Raw genomic sequence first — 17,962 nt, 5'->3', positions numbered from 1 at the left:
AATCATTTTATTTACCCTTAGTTTGAGTTCAGACACACCCGGAAGTGTATCTGAATCCCTCAAACCAGGGCTCTGATACCAACTTGAAACGACCGAAAAATACGACCCAAAAATTTCGTTTTTCAATATAACCAAAACCATAATCTGAGTGTCATATCATAAAACCATATGTGATGTATCCCAAACATAATAAAAACACTGTGCGGAAAACTGTATCATACTATGTCAAATCAAAACAAACTAAATCAATTCCCAGGATAAAAGCTAAAGCTGTGGTGTGTGCGATGCTATCACCCCGAGCTCTTCCCTTTGCTTGCGGAAGTACCTGAAACCAAAACTGAAGCTGTAAGCACGAAGCTTAGTGAACTCCCCCAAGCTACCACATACCATACAATATATAAATAAGCACATACTGGGCCTTGCCCACTGCATCAGACCGAAGTCTGGAACTAGCTGCATCGGACCAAAGTCCGGAACGGACTGGGACCTTGTCCCCTGCATCGGACCAAAGTCCGAAACTAACTGCATCGGACCGATGTCTGGAACTGACTGGGACCTTGTCCCCTGCATCGGACCGAAGTCCGGAACTAACTGCATCGGACCGAAGTCCGGAACTGACTGGGCATAGCATAGCATAGCAAAACATATTTCAAATAGCAAAACACACATGATCATAAACTCATATACTGCATACTACGTCAGGCCGTAGCTCATAACACTTAACACATAAATCCTGTCTGAGCCACGAAGGCATCAAACAGACTAACAACTGCATCGGACCAAAGTCCGGAAACTACTGCTACTAAACGGGCCGGCATTGTGGCCTTAGACCCATTCCTACTGGAAGGAAACTCACCTTGTAAACTGGCTGCTGAGTGTATGACTCTGGAATCTAACTGCTGCTGCTCCGGTATCTCCCTGGCTACAAGTCCATAAACACACTCAATCAAATACTAAACATTGCACTTGGGTAAAATGACTCTTTTACCCTTGGTCACAGTCAACTCTCATTTGACCTGACTCACCGAGTTGGGCCGCCAACTCGCCGAGTCTCTACTCTCACACCTCAACCCTACTCACTGCTACTCGTCGAGTATCGCATCGACTCGATGAGTACCCTCTCGATCCAAGAACTCAGACAATCTTCATCCGACTCGCCGAGTCATATGAACAACTCGACGAGTTGTTCTTGAACTTAAGAAGATTGCCTTGGACTCGCCGAGTTGTATGAACAACTCGCCGAGTCCCTCCATTACTGAGTCTACCCTCAACTCGCTGAGTCCACCCTACTACTCACTGGGCCCACACGACAGACACCGCTCAAAAGGAAGGAATCGGGGACTCGCGACTCGACTCGCCGAGTCGTTCTTCCGACTCGCCAAGTCACCGCCATGCAACTATTCTACACTCGTTTCTGCTCGAATCCAAAACATACAAATGATAGATCTGAGTCCAATAAGCTGGTTTACCACGTAAAGTTTCCAACTTTACGTGCACAAACACAAGAACAAGGGAATAAAGGCTAAAAGATGCATAAAAGGGGTAGATCTAGGGTTAATATGCAAAATAGCTCCAAAAAGGCAGTAGATCTGGGCTCTACAAATCCTAAATACATAGATCTAAAGATATCTCGGTATGATAAGGCTTCCATATCAACATAAGGCTTGAGAAAGGCATCAACTAGATCTAAAAAGGGCTTTTAAGCATAAAAAGGGAAACAAACTAAAAGAATACCTCAAAGAGCTCTTGCTTTCCCTTGAATCTCGGCTCTACACTCCTTCTCCTTGCTCCTTTCTTCTTCTCCTTCTTCAAACCTTCACAAATGCACACAAAATCACTTACAAACACTCAAGGATGAATTAGGGTTTTTCTCACAGCTTCTGAGGGTGAAGGAGGCGAGAATGAGGGCCATAAGGTGGCTTAAATAGTGGGAAACCCGGGGATTTAGGGTTTCACCCAGACGGACAGACTTGCCGAGTCCGGAATATGGACACGCCGAGTCTCCAGCTAACACGTGCTAGAAACCCCGACCCTACTCGACGAGTCAGGCTATGAACTCGCCGAGTCCCTCCTGCAAAACTTCAAAACAAATGCCAAGGAATTAACATACCGGAAATGGGTCGTTACAATATGGGTATGAGTTGCAGGTGGTTTGGAGTTGGCACGGGTTAACCAATATTAGGTCATGTACGGGTGTTGGGAAAGGGTTAGGACCAAAAGGGGTTATAATATGGGTATCGGTAGCAGGTGGTCGGGTGTAGGCACAGGTTGACCAATATTAGGTTATGTACGGGTGTTGGGCATGGGTTAGGACCAAAAGGGGTTATAATACTGGTATGGGAATAGTGATGGGTTTTAGCCATAAGAACTTTCCTATGTGCGCATGCAAAACCCTAATGCTTGGATCTAGGCTTTCTAATTAAACATGCTTTGAATCCAGAACTTCTAATGGCTAATTAGGTTAAATAACAACATTGAAACAGATCTAGAATCATACCTTTGAGTTCCTTGTTGATCTTGTCGTCTTGGAGCTTCTAGAGTCACAAATGTCACTCCTCTAATGGCTTACAAACACCAATAGCAAGCAAGATGATTTAGGAGAGAGGGGAGGAATTCGGATAGAGTATCTCTACTTTAGATGGTGTATTGAATTCCCTCACCCCTAGGGTCTATTTATACTTGTAGACTCCTTAAGGGTTACAACCTAAACCCTAATTGGATAATCTTCTCTTAAGGCTATCCAAATCCATTCCATAGATAAGCCTTTGGACAATTTTAGCTATCCTATATCTCATAGAATTCTTCCAAAGCATATCCCAATGGATTTATAGTCTAAAGTTTAACTATCAAACAATTGACATTTTATACCCCTTTATCTCTTTAAGTCACCAAATTAATTCCAATTAATTTATGACTTATATATTAATCAAATAACCATATACTATTCCTTATAATATTTACTCTCTCTTAACAAATCATCCATCAAGTTGCTATGGTGAAGGCAACCCAAAAGGACCATGCACAACCGGATCAAATACTTGCATAATATAGTTGCAACCTTAGACACTATTCCAACAGTCTCCCACTTGGATAAGTCTAGTAACTATACAAGTATAATTCGGTTTGCAATCTTAGCTCTCAAAGACGCTGTCAACTCTGATCTAATCAATCTTGTCCTCTAGATAAGGGATCGTACAGTCCTCTGTTAGATATCATGCCGACAATCCTATGGAATGGTTAGTCAAGCATTTAGATTTCTCGATCTCTGATTTATTTGACATAGAACTTAATCAAACACATCAATTCAGTTTTGACCGGGCCCGACACATAAGTCAAATCAAATCATCGAGCGGCCAAGATATCGCTTTTACCTTCTTAGATAAAAGTTATAGATAAACTTCGACTTATATGCATTTACTTATTCATTAACCAACTATACACAACAATGTGTTTTATAACACCGAATTACTGATGCGTTTTCGCATTATCAATGTACAATCAATTAACAAATAATAAACCATATATCTAGGTTTTAAGACTACATGATATTATCGTCTTGCGATCACCTTTTATATCGTATTCCATAAGGTGATTCCAGCAAGCGCGGGTTTATTCCAATGCTCAAAACCAGTTCATAAGCACTCATGAACGTTGCAGCAACCCTTGCTATGTCTAACACCATTTAGACATTCTACACACCAATTCATGACAATCTTCATTCATATCTACTCCCAACATATGAACGATTGTGGACCATTTGAATAATTCGATTATTCCTAATAAACTCAATTATTCTGGAAGTCAAAACATGCAAAGTGAAACAATAGTTAAACAATTAACATGTGACAGTAACTTTACTCATAAATAAAACTCATGTAACACCGAGATTTTCAAAAATGAAATTTTCATTTAAATAATCAATTTAATATTAAAACACTTGGTAAAAATCTTATTCATATTTGAATTACAAAACATAGTTCCATTTTCGTTTGCATAGACAACCAGGATCCTCCAAATACAACTCTTTCTTCGGTGTGTACAATCGAACCGTTGCCATTCCGCGTTACTGAGAAAACCTTAAACAACATAAACACTGTAAGCACGAAGCTTAGTGAGTTCCCCAATATACACCTTACGCACATACGCCTTTCCAGGCCCTGACCTTCCGGTCCACTGCACAATGCCTTCCGGCCCATGAGATAATCGCCTTCCGGCCCATAACGTGTTGCCTTCCGGCCCATAAGATAATTGCCTTCCGGCCCATAAGATAATTGCCTTCCGGCCCATAAACATATATAACACATAATACATTTACTCTAATACTTAAAGCACATATATAGCATATCACACCTGCCCTTTCGGTCACATAACACTTTGCCTTCCGGCCCATGGATAAACATGTATATCACGCGTAGCAGCTAACTTTCCATTTATAGCATATAAACATAACACATAACATATTTGACCTTCCGGTCATACAATCAAACCCTTCCGGGTACAGTATAGTGAGAAAACTCACCTCGCGGACGCTAGGAGATAGCAACTCCTGAAGTCCCTCGCACTTGATCCTCCGAGCTACAAGCTCCCTGTAACATCATATATCCCTTATTAACACTTCTATCTTCCACGTTAACTGACCCTAAGAATTCACACCGGTCATCCCTGGTCAACAGTCCATTGTCAGCTCGACTGGACTCGGCGAGTTCCCTGGCGACTCGGCGAGTCTGGTCGTTCTTCAATTCTCTAAAATTCCCCTTCTACTCGTCGAGTATCCCCTTTGCCTCGACGAGTTACTCCTGGAAGAATCGCGGGGCCACCCCGACTCCACTCGCCGAGTCTGAAGAACAAACTCGGCGAGTCCCAGTGAATCTTCAAACTACTCGCCGAGTCTGATGATCCGACTCGGCGAGTCCACGCCATGCAGTCGATCGAACTGCTTCCTGAGGTACATATTTTCCCGAATATACAAACATGGATCCTTCTGGACCTCTAAGGGTCCTAATGCAAGGTTATAAACGTTGAATAACAACACAACAAACCATCTAGACTCCAAATGGGTTCCATAAACCCTAAATCTATATATATACATCAATCACAGGAGAATGTAATCCGAGTTATTACCTGAATGATGTACCTTCCATGTCCCCAAACTTCAGAACTCGAACTCCCTGCAGTTCCTTTAACTAAAACCCTTCTCCTCCTTGCACAACAATTCCTTCAAGGTCACCCATGGCCTTCAAGCTTGCTCTAGACGCCTCAGTCGTTTAGGGTTCTCTTCAATCGGCCAAAAGACGAGCAATGACGGCATAAGATCCCTTATATACGTCCCAAACTGAACGGCTAGGGTTTTCCGCTGAACAGCGTCGACTCGCCGAGTCCATACCTGGACTCGTCGAGTCCAGCCGCGAACCCGCGACCACAACTGCGACCCTACTCGGCGAGTCTGGCTCCAGCTCGCCGAGTCTCCCCTTTAAAACACCCCCAAAATGAAATTAAACAGTACTTAAGATTTTGGGCTGTTACAACTCCTTTATTTAATCATCAAATGTTAATTACATTTATCTATTATACGTTTCTAATACTATCTAATCTATACTAATATCATCCTTCAGCCCAATATTCCTAGCATGCTGCAAGTGCTTAACCCTACTCAGTCCCTTCGTAAGCGGATCTGCTGGGTTATCTTCTGATGATATCCTCTTCACTACGAGTTGTCCTTCTTCTACACGATGTCTAATGAAGTAATATTTTCTGTCGATATGTCGAGATCTACCATGATCCCTCGGTTCCTTGGTCAAGGCAACCGCACCTTCGTTATCACAGAAAATCTCCATGGGCTCCTTTATGGCCGGCACAACTCCAAGATCACCAATGAAGTTCTTTAGCCATATTGCCTCCTTCGACGCTTCGCTCGCTGCGATGTACTCTGATTCACATGTTGAATCAGCTACGGTTTCCTGCTTGGAACTTTTCCATGTCACTGCTCCTCTATTTAGGGTAAAGACCCAGCCCGACTACGAACGATAGTTGTCCCTGTCGGTCTGAAAGCTAGCGTCACTATACCCTCGCACCTTCAAGTCATCACTCCCTCCAAGGACTAAGAACCATTCTTTCATCCTCCGAAGGTACTTAAGGATGTTCTTCACCACAATCCAATGTGCTTTGCCAGGGTTCCCTTGGTATCTGCTAACCATGCTCAAAGCGAAGGCTATATCAGGGCGAGTACAAGTTATAGCATACATGATTGAGCCAACTGCGGAAGCGTATGGTACTCGGCTCATTTCTGCTATCTCAGCTTCGGTACTCGGACTTTGAGTCTTACTCAACTTGGCATTTCCTTGTATCGGTAATTCTCCCTTCTTTGAGTTTTCCATACTAAAACGTTTTAGTACCTTCTCTAAGTAAGTATTCTGACTAAGTCCAATTAGTCTCTTACTTCTTTCTCTTACTATCCTTATTCCCAAAATGTAAGAAGCCTCTCCGAGGTCCTTCATAGCGAAACACTTCCCGAGCTAGGACTTAACCTCCTGCAGAGTCGGGATGTCGTTCCCTATGAGTAATATGTCATCGACATATAGAACGAGAAAGCTTACTATGCTCCCACTGGCTTTGACATATACACAAGATTCGTCTTCGCTTCGTACAAATCCAAACTCTTTGACTTTCTCATCGAAGCAAAGATTCCATCTACGAGACGCTTGCTTAAGTCCATAAATGGACTTCTCAAGCTTACACACTCTATTCGGATGCTTCGGATCCACAAAACCCTCTAGCTGAGCCATGTTAACATCCACAGCCAACTTTCCATTAAGGAAAGCGGTCTTAACATCCATTTGCCAAATCTCATAATCATGAAATGCGGCAATTGCTAGCATCACTCTAATAGATTTAATCTTCGCAACTGGTGAGAAGGTCTCATCATAGTCAACTCCGGGAGTTTGAGTAAAGCCCTTCGCGACCAATCGCGCCTTATATGTGTGTACGTTCCCATCCACGTCGGTCTTCTTTTTGAAGATCCATTTGCACCCAACGGTCTTACGTTCGGGCACATAATCAACCAAATTCCAAACTTGGTTATCGTACATGGATTGGATCTCGCTATCCATTGCCTCTTTCCATTTCGCAGACTCCAGGCCTGCCATGGCTTCCTTATAGCTATTAGGTTCATCAAGATTTACTAGTGTACCATCACTAATATACGTGTCCCCTTCGGTAGTAATATGAAAACCATAAAACTGGGGTTGAACTCTAACTCTTTCGGAACGTCTAAGAGGTAAGGATTCGTCAATCGGTTCAACCGGAGTTTCCTCCTCGGGTTGAATGCCAGCGGTAGAGGTTCCTTCATCTATTGATTCTTGAATCTCTCCAAGTTCGATTTGCCTCCCACTGTCTCCTTGGCTTATGAGTTCTCGCTCTCGGAAAACTCCTCTCCTCGCAACAAAGACAACATTGTCTTTCGGTCTATAGAAGAGATATCCAAAGGATGTTTGCGGGTAGGCGATGAAAATACATCGCTCACTTCGAGGTTCAAGCTTGTCGTGAGTATCTTGTCTTACGAAAGCCTCGCAACCCCAAACCTTGATATGTGCCAACGAGGGAGCTTTCCCTGTCTATATCTCGTGAGGTGTTTTGGCAACCTTCTTAGTAGGGACTCGGTTAAGGATATGGGCAGCAGTCTCTAAGGCATACCCCCAAAAGAAGATAGGTAGTGAAGCACGACTCATCATAAAGCAAACCATATCCAATAAGGTTTGATTACGCCTTTTTGCCACACCATTCAACTGCGGTGTCCTAGGAGGCGTCAATTGCGAAACTATTCCACACTCCTTGAGATAATCGTGGAATTCAAGACTTAGGTACTCTCCTCCTCGATCGGATCGAAGCATCTTGATTTTTCTACCCAATTGATTCTCCACTTCATTCTTGAACTCTTTGAACTTTTCAAAGGTGTCTGACTTTTGCTTGATTAAGTAGATATACCCATATCTACTATAGTCATCGGTAAAAGTCACATAGAAGCGGTTCCCATCCTTCGTGGTTAATCTAAAGGGTCCACATACATCGGTATGTATTAGGTCCAATATCCCGTCACCCCTTTCACAAGTACTCGTGAAGGGTGACTTAGTCATCTTTCCAAGTAAACAAGACTCGCATGTGTCATCTCCCCTAAGGTCGAATGACTCCAACACTCCATCCTTTTGGAGTTGTGCTATGCGTTTCTTGTTGACATGTCCAAGACGACAATGCCACAAGGATGCTTTATCCATACTAGTGGAAGAATCAATATTCAAAACATCATTTCCTAAGTTATCAACAATCATAACAGTTTCATATATTCCATTACATGGTATAGCTTCAAAGTAAAAGACACCATTTAGATAAGCCAAAATAGAACCATTCTCATTATTAAAAGAAAATCTAAATCCTTGTCTATATAAACCATGAAATGAAATGATGTTTTTAGCCATTTCTGGCGAATAGCAACAATTGTTCAAATCTAAAACCAAACTATTCCTAAGCAATAAAGAATACACTCCAATCTTGGTCACAAGCGACGATCTTCTGTTCCCCATGATTAGATTGATCCTTCCTTGCTCTACATCCCTACTTCTTCTTAGTCCCTGCACATTAGAACAAATGTGATAACCATAACCGGTATCAAGAACCCAAGAAATAGCATGATTAGAATCATTAGATTTGATTGTGTATATACCTGCGAAAGATGGCTTGATCTTTCCTTCTTTGATCGCTTGGCAGCTTCTCTTCCAATGTCCTATGTTGTGGCAGTGGTGGCATTCTGCCTCCTTTGGGTTGGAGCAGGGCTTAGCGGGATCAACTTTGGTCCCACTAGAAGAGGCACCATCTCGGGCTTTCACCTTGCGATAGTTATTTGATGAAGCTTTCCTCTTCTTTCCCTTCCCTTGACCAATAGCCAAGACAGGAGCAGCGGACGGATTGGGAGTAGGTGCAACTGACTTGTCCTTGAAGTTGCTCTCAGCGACCCTCAAGAGACCTTGGAGTTTGCTTAGGGTGACCTCTTCTTTGTTCATGTGGTAGGTCATCCTAAATTGGTTGTACATTTGGAGACAAAGAGTGAAGCACCATATCGATCGCCAAGTCTTCACCGAAGTCAACATTTAACTTGCGAAGGCGGTCGACATACCTTTGCATCTTTTGCAGGTGCACGGTAAGAGATTCTCCATGACCCATCTTAGCGGAGATGATGTTAGTGAAAATCTCGTAACGCTCTTGTCTCGCGTTTTGGTGGTATCTCTCCAACAAGTCTTGATGCATCTCGTATGGATACATGTCCTCATAGGACTTTTGGAATTCGGAGTTCATGGTTGCGATCATGATGCAATGTACCTTCGTTGCATCTTGCTCATGAGTTTCAAAGGCGGTGATTTCTTCGGGAGTAGCAACTTCGGGGTTGATTTTCTTGAGCTTCTCATCGAGGACATACTCTTTATCCTCATAGCGAGCAATGGTGTGAATGTATCTTATCCATTCGCTAAAGTTCGTTCCATCGAAGGTGACCTTTTGGCAAAGGCTCATCAACGTGAAAGAACTAGCAGCAGCGTTGTTTGCGTTCGACATCTATAGAAAGGACAAAGATAGATTAGAATAAGAATCCCTAATTATCACCCAATAAGAAAATTAGGGCTAGGATTCAACAATAACATTTACATACTAGAAAAGGGATGCCGTAATCTAACATGCAAATAAATTGAAGGTAAGTGAATGACGATTCACTAATTCTCCATCACAAAACTTAAACTATTAGTCCTAAGTGTTTTTTGAGAATTCCTAGGTTCGGATGAGATTCATTGAAACTATTCAATGGCATGTTTAAATCTCGATATGCCCCTCTCGTTTGTGACTGGGATGCCGAGGATCACAAAGCGGGTGTGAATTACCATGCAAATTCACATGGTGCCTTCATTGTTACGATCACCTATTCGATGTGCCGGTAAACCACACACGCTCCATCGAACTATGATAAACAATGAATCACCCTTTGCCACCTTCGCTTAGAACCAATTAGTGTGCCAGTAAACCACACACGCTCCACTAACTTCTTAGCAAGGTGCAAAGTGTAATTTCATGGGATTGCATCAATTCACTTTTCCTAAAGTAACTAAGATTGGGAAATTTTTAAAACGTGTAGTTACTTTGTATTTCTTATTATACTTTTAATGAGAGGATGAGGTTGCCCTATCCTACCCGTTCGGCTAACGACCCTCCACCAATCAAGCAAGCGGTGGGTGTGAGTGTACACCCATTAAGCGCCATTTTATAGGCCGCAACCTTATACCCACCTTATAGATCGGCTTCGTGAATGACGCCTACTAACGGTAAGACTAGCATTTAGTTATACATATATATATATATATATATATATATATATATATATATATATATATATATATATATATATATTATTCTAGTAATATCATATTAGTATAGGGTTGTATTTTAAAACTTTTTAAAATCTAGGGTTTGAAATTTAAGTTGTCTAAATTAAAACTTTTAATCACATATATAAATTTCAAAACTTTAGGGTAGGTTTTAAACATTTAAAACATGAAGGATCAAATAACAAATAATTCCAATTAACAATTAATATCCTAATTATCTTTATTTGATTTATCCAAGATTTCTTTTAAGATAATTATCAAAATAATTAATCATTTATCACATAAGGAAATTAAATATTTTATTAGATGATAAATATCTTTAATTATATCAAGATAATAGTCATATATATCAAAAAATCGAATTAGGGTTGATCTAATATGATTAAGGTAAGTTTCCATAAGATAAACATGAAAAAATCCCGGTTTTGCCTAATCCAGTCACCCGGACTCGCCGAGTACAGGCCTACTCGCCGAGTCCACTTTGGAACTCGCCGAGTACATGACTCATAAACCCAAAATTGAATTTTGCAGGTTTGTTTCAGTTAATCAAGCAACAATTTAAAGAAAACCAAGCTAGGCTCTGATACCACTGATGGGTTTTAGCCATAAGAACTTTCCTATGTGCGCATGCAAAACCCTAATGCTTGGATCTAGGCTTTCTAATTAAACATGCTTTGAATCCATGACTTCTAATGGCTAATTAGGTAAAATAACAACATTGAAACAGATCTAGAATCATACCTTTGAGTTCCTTGTTGATCTTGTCGTCTTGGCTTCTAGAGTCACAAATGTCACTCCTCTAATGGCTTGCAAACACCAATAGCAAGCAAGATGATTTAGGAGAGAGGGGACGAATTCAGCCAGAGTATCTCTACTTTAGATGGTGTATCGAATTCCCTCACCCCTAGGGTCTATTTATACTTGTAGACTCCTTAAGGGTTACAACCTAAACCCTAATTGGATAATCTTCTCTTAAGGCTATCCAAATCCATTCCATAGATAAGCCTTTGGACGATTTTAGCTATCCTATATCTCATAGAATTCGTCCAAAGCATATCCCAATGGTTTTATAGTCTAAAGTTTAACTATCAAACAATTGACAGTTTATACCCCTTTATCTCTTTAAGTCACCAAATTAATTCCAATTAATTTATGACTTATATATTAATCAAATAACCATATATTATTCCTTATAATATTTACTCTCTCTTAACAAATCATCCATCAAGTTGCTATGGTGAAGGCAACCCAAAAGGAACATGCACAACCGGATCAAATACTTGCATAATATAGTTGCAGCCTTAGACACTATTCCAACAAATAGGTGGTCGGGTGTTGGCACGGGTTGACCAATATTACATCATGTACGAGTGTTGGGCATGTGTTAGGACCAAAAGAGGTTATAATATGGGTATAGGTTGCAGGTGGTCGGGTGTTGGCATGGGTTCACCAAAATTATGTCATGTACGGGTGTTGGGCATGGGTTAGGACCAAAAGGGGTTGTAATATGAGTATGGGTTGCAGCTGGTTGCGAGTTCGCACGGGTTGAACAATATTAGGTCATGTACTGGTGTTTGGCATGCGTTAGGATCAAAAGGGGTTATAATATGGGTATGGGTTGCATGTGGTCGGGTGGTTGCACGGGTTGACAATTATCAGGTCATTTACGTGTGTTAGGCATGGGTTAGGACCAAAAGGGGTTATAATATAGGTATGGGTTGCATGTTGTTGGGTGTTGGCACGGGTTGACCAATATTAGGTCATATACGGGTGTTGGGCATGGGTTTCGACCAAAAGGGGTTATAATATCGGTATTGGTTGTAGTTGATCGGGTGTTGGCACGGGTTGACCAATTCTAGGTCATGTATGGGTGTTGGGAAACAGTTAGGACCAAAAGGGGATATAATATGGGTATGGGTTGCAGGTGGTCTGGTGTTGGCATAGGATGACCAATATTAGGTCATGTATGGGTGTTGGGCATGGGTTAGGACCAAAAGGGGTTATAATATCGGTATGGGTTGCAAGTGGTTAGGTGTTATCACAGGTTGACCAATATTAAGTCATGTACGGGTGTTGGGCAATGGTTAGGACGAAAATTGGTTATAATATGGGTATCAATTGCATGTGGTCAGGTGTTGGCACGGGTTGACCAATATTAGGTCATGTACGGGTGTTGGGCATGGGTTAGGACCAAAAGGGGTTATAATATGGGTATGGGAACAGGTGGTCGGGTGTTGGCACGGGTTGACAAATATTACGTCATGTACGGGTGTTGGGCATGCGTTTGGACCAAAAGAGGTTATAATATGGGTATAGGTTGCAGGTGGTTGGTTGTTGGCACGGGTTGACCAATATTATGTCATGTACGAGTGTTGGGCATGGGTAAGGACAAAAAAGGGTTATAATATGGGTAAGGGTTGCAGGTGGTCGGGAGTTGGCACGGGTTGACCAATATTAGGTCATGTACAGGTGTTGGGCTTGGGTTTGGACCAAAAGGGGTTATAATATGGGTATGGGTTGCATGTGGTCGGGTGGTTGCACGGGTTGACAATTATCAGGTCATTTACGGGTGTTAGGCATGGGTTAGAACCAAAAGGGGTTATAATATGGGTATGAGTTGCACGTGGTCGAGTGTTGTGACGGGTTGACCAATATTAGGTAATGTACGGGTGTTGGGCATGGGTTAGGACCAAAAGGGGTTATAATATGGGTATGGGTTGCAGGTGGTCGGGAGTTGGCATGGGTTGACCATTATTAGGTCATGTACGGGTGTTGGGCATGGGTTAGGACCAAAAGGGGTTATAATGTAGGTATGGGTTGCAAGTGGTCCGGTGTTAGCACAGGTTGACCAATATTAGATCATGTACGGGTATTGGGCAAGGGTTACAACCAAAAGGGGTTATAATATGTGTATCGGTTGCAGGTGGTCGGGTGTTGGCACGGGTTGACCAATATTAGGTCATATACGGGTGTTGGGCATGGGTTCAGACTAAAAGGGTTTATAATATGCGTAAGGGAACAGGTGGTCGGGAGTTGGCATAGGTTGACCAATATTACGTGAATTACGGTTGTTGGGTATGTGTTAGGACCAAAAGAGCTTATAATATGTGTATAGGTTGCAGGTGGTCGGGTGTTGGCACGGGTTGACCAATATTATGTCATGTACGGGTGTTGGGCATAGGTTAGGACCGAAATGGGTTATAATATGGGTATGGGTTGCAGTTGGTCAGTAGTTAGCACGGGTTGACCAATATTAGGTCATGTACGGGTGTTGGTCATGGGTTAGGACCAAAAGGGGTTATAATATGGGTATGGGTTGCATGTGGTCGGGTGGCTGCACGGGTTGACAATTATCAGGTCATTTATGGGTGTTAGGCATGGGTTACGACCAATAGGGGTTATAATATGGGTATGGGTTGCACGTGGTCGGGTGTTGGCACATGTTGACCAATATTAGGTCATATATGGGTGTTGGGCATGGGTTTGGATCAAAAGGGGTTATAATATGGGTATAGGTTGCAGGTGGTCGGGTGTTGGCACGTGTTGACCAGTATTAGGTCATGTACTAGTGTTGGGCATGGGTTAGGACCTAAAGGGGTTATAATATGGGTATGGGTTACAGGTGGTTGGGTTTTGGCATGGGATGACCAATATTAGGTCGTGTACAGGTGTTGGGCATGGGTTAGGACCAAAAGGGGTTATAATATGGGCATGGGTTGGAGGTGGTCAGGTGTTGGCACAGGTTGACCAATGTTAGGTCATGTATGGGTGTTGGGCATGGATTTGGACCAAAAGGGGTTATAATATGGGAATGGGTTGCAGTTGATCGGGTGTTGGCACGGGTTGACCAATTTTAGGTCATGTATGGGTGTTGGGCAAGGGTTAGGACCAAAAAGGGATATAATATGGGTATGGGTTGCAGGTGGTCGAGTGTTGGCACGGGTTGACCAATATTAGGTCATGTACGGGTGTTGGGCATGGGTTAGGACCAAAAGGGGTTATAATATAGGTATGGGTTGCAAGTGGTCGGGTGTTAGCACGGGTTGACCAATATTAGGTCAGGTTCGGGTGTTGGGCAAGGGTTAGGACCAAAAGGGGTTATAAAATGTGTATCGGTTGTAGGTGGTCGGTTGTTGGCACGGGTTGACCAATATTAGGTCATGTACATGTGTTGGGCATGGGTTAGGACGAAAAGGGGTTATAATATGTGTCAACCTTCAGATTGGGAAAAGGAACCTCAACAGTGACTTCAAAGCAATGAAAAGTAAATGCTCTTTTTGTGATTGGCATGTCAAACTGCGAGTCCTTTTAATTCTCACATTAACACGAAGCAATCAGTTCCAACCAGTACATAGAAGGAAACTCAATCGCCTGAGTGATGAGTGTATATATGTACCACTCTGGAAACAGAGTCTTCTTGCATTGCAAGACATCCTCTTCGTCCTTATTCTTTCTCTCTTTCTCTTCTGCCTCTTTCGCCACCTTTAGAGTTTCATCAAGCTCTCTGTCTCTCTTCTTTCTTTTGAGAGCTTCAGCAATAGTCTCTTCAGTATCAGAGTCACTATCTGCTAGAACTTTCTTGCGAGAAACCGAAGCTACATTAACCTTCGGTTCTGTTTTGACTGTACTATCTTCTCCCCCTTGTTTCGGAAGAAAGACTATCTCCGAGACACCCTTTATTTCACTTAGAATGGAAATGGCAGGAAGGAGTATGGTCTGGAGATGTTTCCGGATAGTCAAGGTCAGGATAGGATCATGAGCTTCGAGAAGAGTAGTCAAGATATTCTTCACATCACCAGTACAACTTTGAAAAACTGCCCTTCGAGTCTTGAGCAGAGAGATCTCCTTTTCAGCCTGGGCCAGTTGTACTTTCTGTAGATCAATAGTTGGTTGGTGTTTGATGAATTCCTCCTTCAATGTACTTTCTTTAGTTAAAGAAGCAAAACGAGAATCCAAAGATTGAATAAAAGATGTGGATTCTGTTTTGAGATCAGTACGAAGGGCTTCAAACTTGGTAGTTTCTTCTTGAAGAGTTTGAGAAAAGGAGCCCATAGAAGCTTGATATTTGGCTACATTAGTATCAGCATGAGCTTTAAGTGAATCAAGGAAAATCTGAGTTGTGTGAACAACCTCAATAACCTCTCTGTGGCCTTTGAACACGAAGCGGTGGATTTATCAACTGCAGCTGTGGATTTATCAATAGCTTCTATGTATTGTTGAACAGCAGTTTCCACGAAAGCTTTCATAACAACACTGCCATAAGCTTTTCTGTCGGCAAGCAGTCGGTCCAACTTGTCATGGATGTCCTGGAGATGTTGACTGGTGGCAGGAGCATCATCATCGTTATCAGTTGGAAGTCGGTAAGGACTAAAATACAAAGAATCATAATATTCGTCATCTCCACCTAGAGTAGTACCAGAGTTAGAGGATGGGGTTGGGGATGGTGGTATATTGACAACAGGAGTATCAATCACAGTAGTAGCGCCTGTATCAGATACATTGACTTCTACTGGGAGTTTAGGAATGGTGGTGGTGATGGATTCGGTTATAAGAGGATTTGAGATGGATGGAGTTGAGATAGTATAAGAGGTATTGATGGTTGAAGTTGGTAGAGAAGTAGGTTCAGTATGAAGTGGTGGTATAGTTGTAGGAACAGAAAGTGGAGCTTTCTGTTTTGGTGATGGGGGTGGAGTGGAATTTTTTTTTAAGTTGAGGAGATGGTGGAGGAGTTGGAAGTTTAGTAGTTTCGGGAGAGGCTGGTGGAGTTGGAATTTGGGTATCTTTAGGAGATAGAGGTGGGGTTGGAGATCTTAGAGGTATGGGCTCTCTGATGGAAACCTGAGGATTCTCGTTTTCTGCTTCCTGATCGTCAACAGTTTCAGGTCCAGGAGACAAGTTCCCCTTGGGCTTGTTACCCATCTTCTTAATCTTCTTCGGCTTTCATTGAGAAGAAGCTCCCTCACCAGCCTTTCGCTTTGAAGATTTTCCCTTTTTCTCCTTGGTTTCTTTTCTCTCTTTCTTTACCACCCGCTTGCCTCTGTTAGCAGGCTGATCCAAGGCATCTAGTGTTGCTTGTTGTTCTTCAGACAGAACCCTTGGACCAACTGGAGAATGTTTTCGGTAATCGTCCATCACTTTGCTCTGTGCTGTGACACACCTGTACATTGATTCTGGAATCGATCCATAATGGAGAAACTTACGTGGATCGGATAAAATGATCTTATTGGTGTGGAATGAGGCGATGGAGGCAAGAAGAGCATCCTTCATAACTGGTATTTCCAAAGAATCCATGGCCTTCCTTGTAATCAAGGTTAAGAAACGACCACAAGAAATCTCTGAATGACGGGTCATTGTATTCAAACTGTGCACCACTTGGGACCAGATTATCGTGCCATAATCTAGGTTGATCCTGTTGTATAAACCATAAAGAATGGTGAGAAAGCCTTTGCTTGTTGTATCTGAACCACCACTTCTTTCCGCCAGACCCTTGATTAGCAGTGTTAGCAATCCACTGCGATGGTAAACATGACTTCTTGACCTTCGCAATCGATGTAAGCACGTCTGTGTATCCCATCCCGTACATCATTGTGAAGAGTTGGGTTGTAGTGATGAAATCAGGCGAGATGATTGAAGAATCAACTGCGAGCCCTAAAAGTGAACAAAACTTCGTCTTTGAAATCGAGGATTTCTTATCGTGGATGGTGAAGTAGATGATATCTTTATTCTTGTCATACATCGCTGATGAGTAGACTTGAGATAGTAGCGACATTGGAACCTCTTCGATCTGAGTTAGGGCAAATAATAGGGGGAATACTTCAGACATTCCACTACATGCAACATATATGAGTCATATAGGAATGGACTCATTTCGATTATCATATTTTGGTTGGGTTTGATTGTAAGCAAGGAGGATGTTGCAGTTTGATCAAGTGCGGAGGATGAGGTTGCCATTGATGAATGTAGAAGAAGATGAACAGTTTGAACTTTGTATAAGAGAGATAATCCAAGATTGGTAAATGACAAATAAAACAATCACCCCTATTTATACGGTTGCCTGGAGAGAGAAAACGTGATGATGAGCTTTCTAAAACATTGCCTGAAAAAGCGCGATTTGACAGTGTGGTTAACCCCCGGAAAACGTAAGCACGCGTGGATTTGAAACAGATCAAATTCACGCGCCCAAATCTTATCTTCGTACCGTTTGAAATTCCCTATATCCCCGTGTTTGGTTACAATCGATAACCAAAACTTATACCAAACAGCAATAAGAATGTTGGAAAATATTAATTTTTGTGCATAAGAGTGTAAAAGATAAAGTAATAAAGCAAGTGTGTATTGGGCGTGAGTGATGTCTTTTTAGAAGACAGAAAGCAGAGGATTCCAGGCAAGAATCACTTCCTTCAAAGTCAAGAGAGACTTGAAGTGCTTGTGTGGTTTCCCGAACAATACGATCAGTTGTTTGTTAATAAACATTGAAAGGCTTCTTTTGATCACAGGCATTGGGTGGCTTTCCTCCAACCGAACATCGAGTTTTAACATAAAAC

The sequence above is a fragment of the Lactuca saligna genome, chromosome 8, assembly GCF_052625555.1.
Source record: "Lactuca saligna cultivar CGN05327 chromosome 8, ASM5262555v1, whole genome shotgun sequence".
NCBI lineage: Eukaryota > Viridiplantae > Streptophyta > Magnoliopsida > Asterales > Asteraceae > Lactuca > Lactuca saligna.
Note: the sequence above shows the minus strand (reverse complement) of the source record.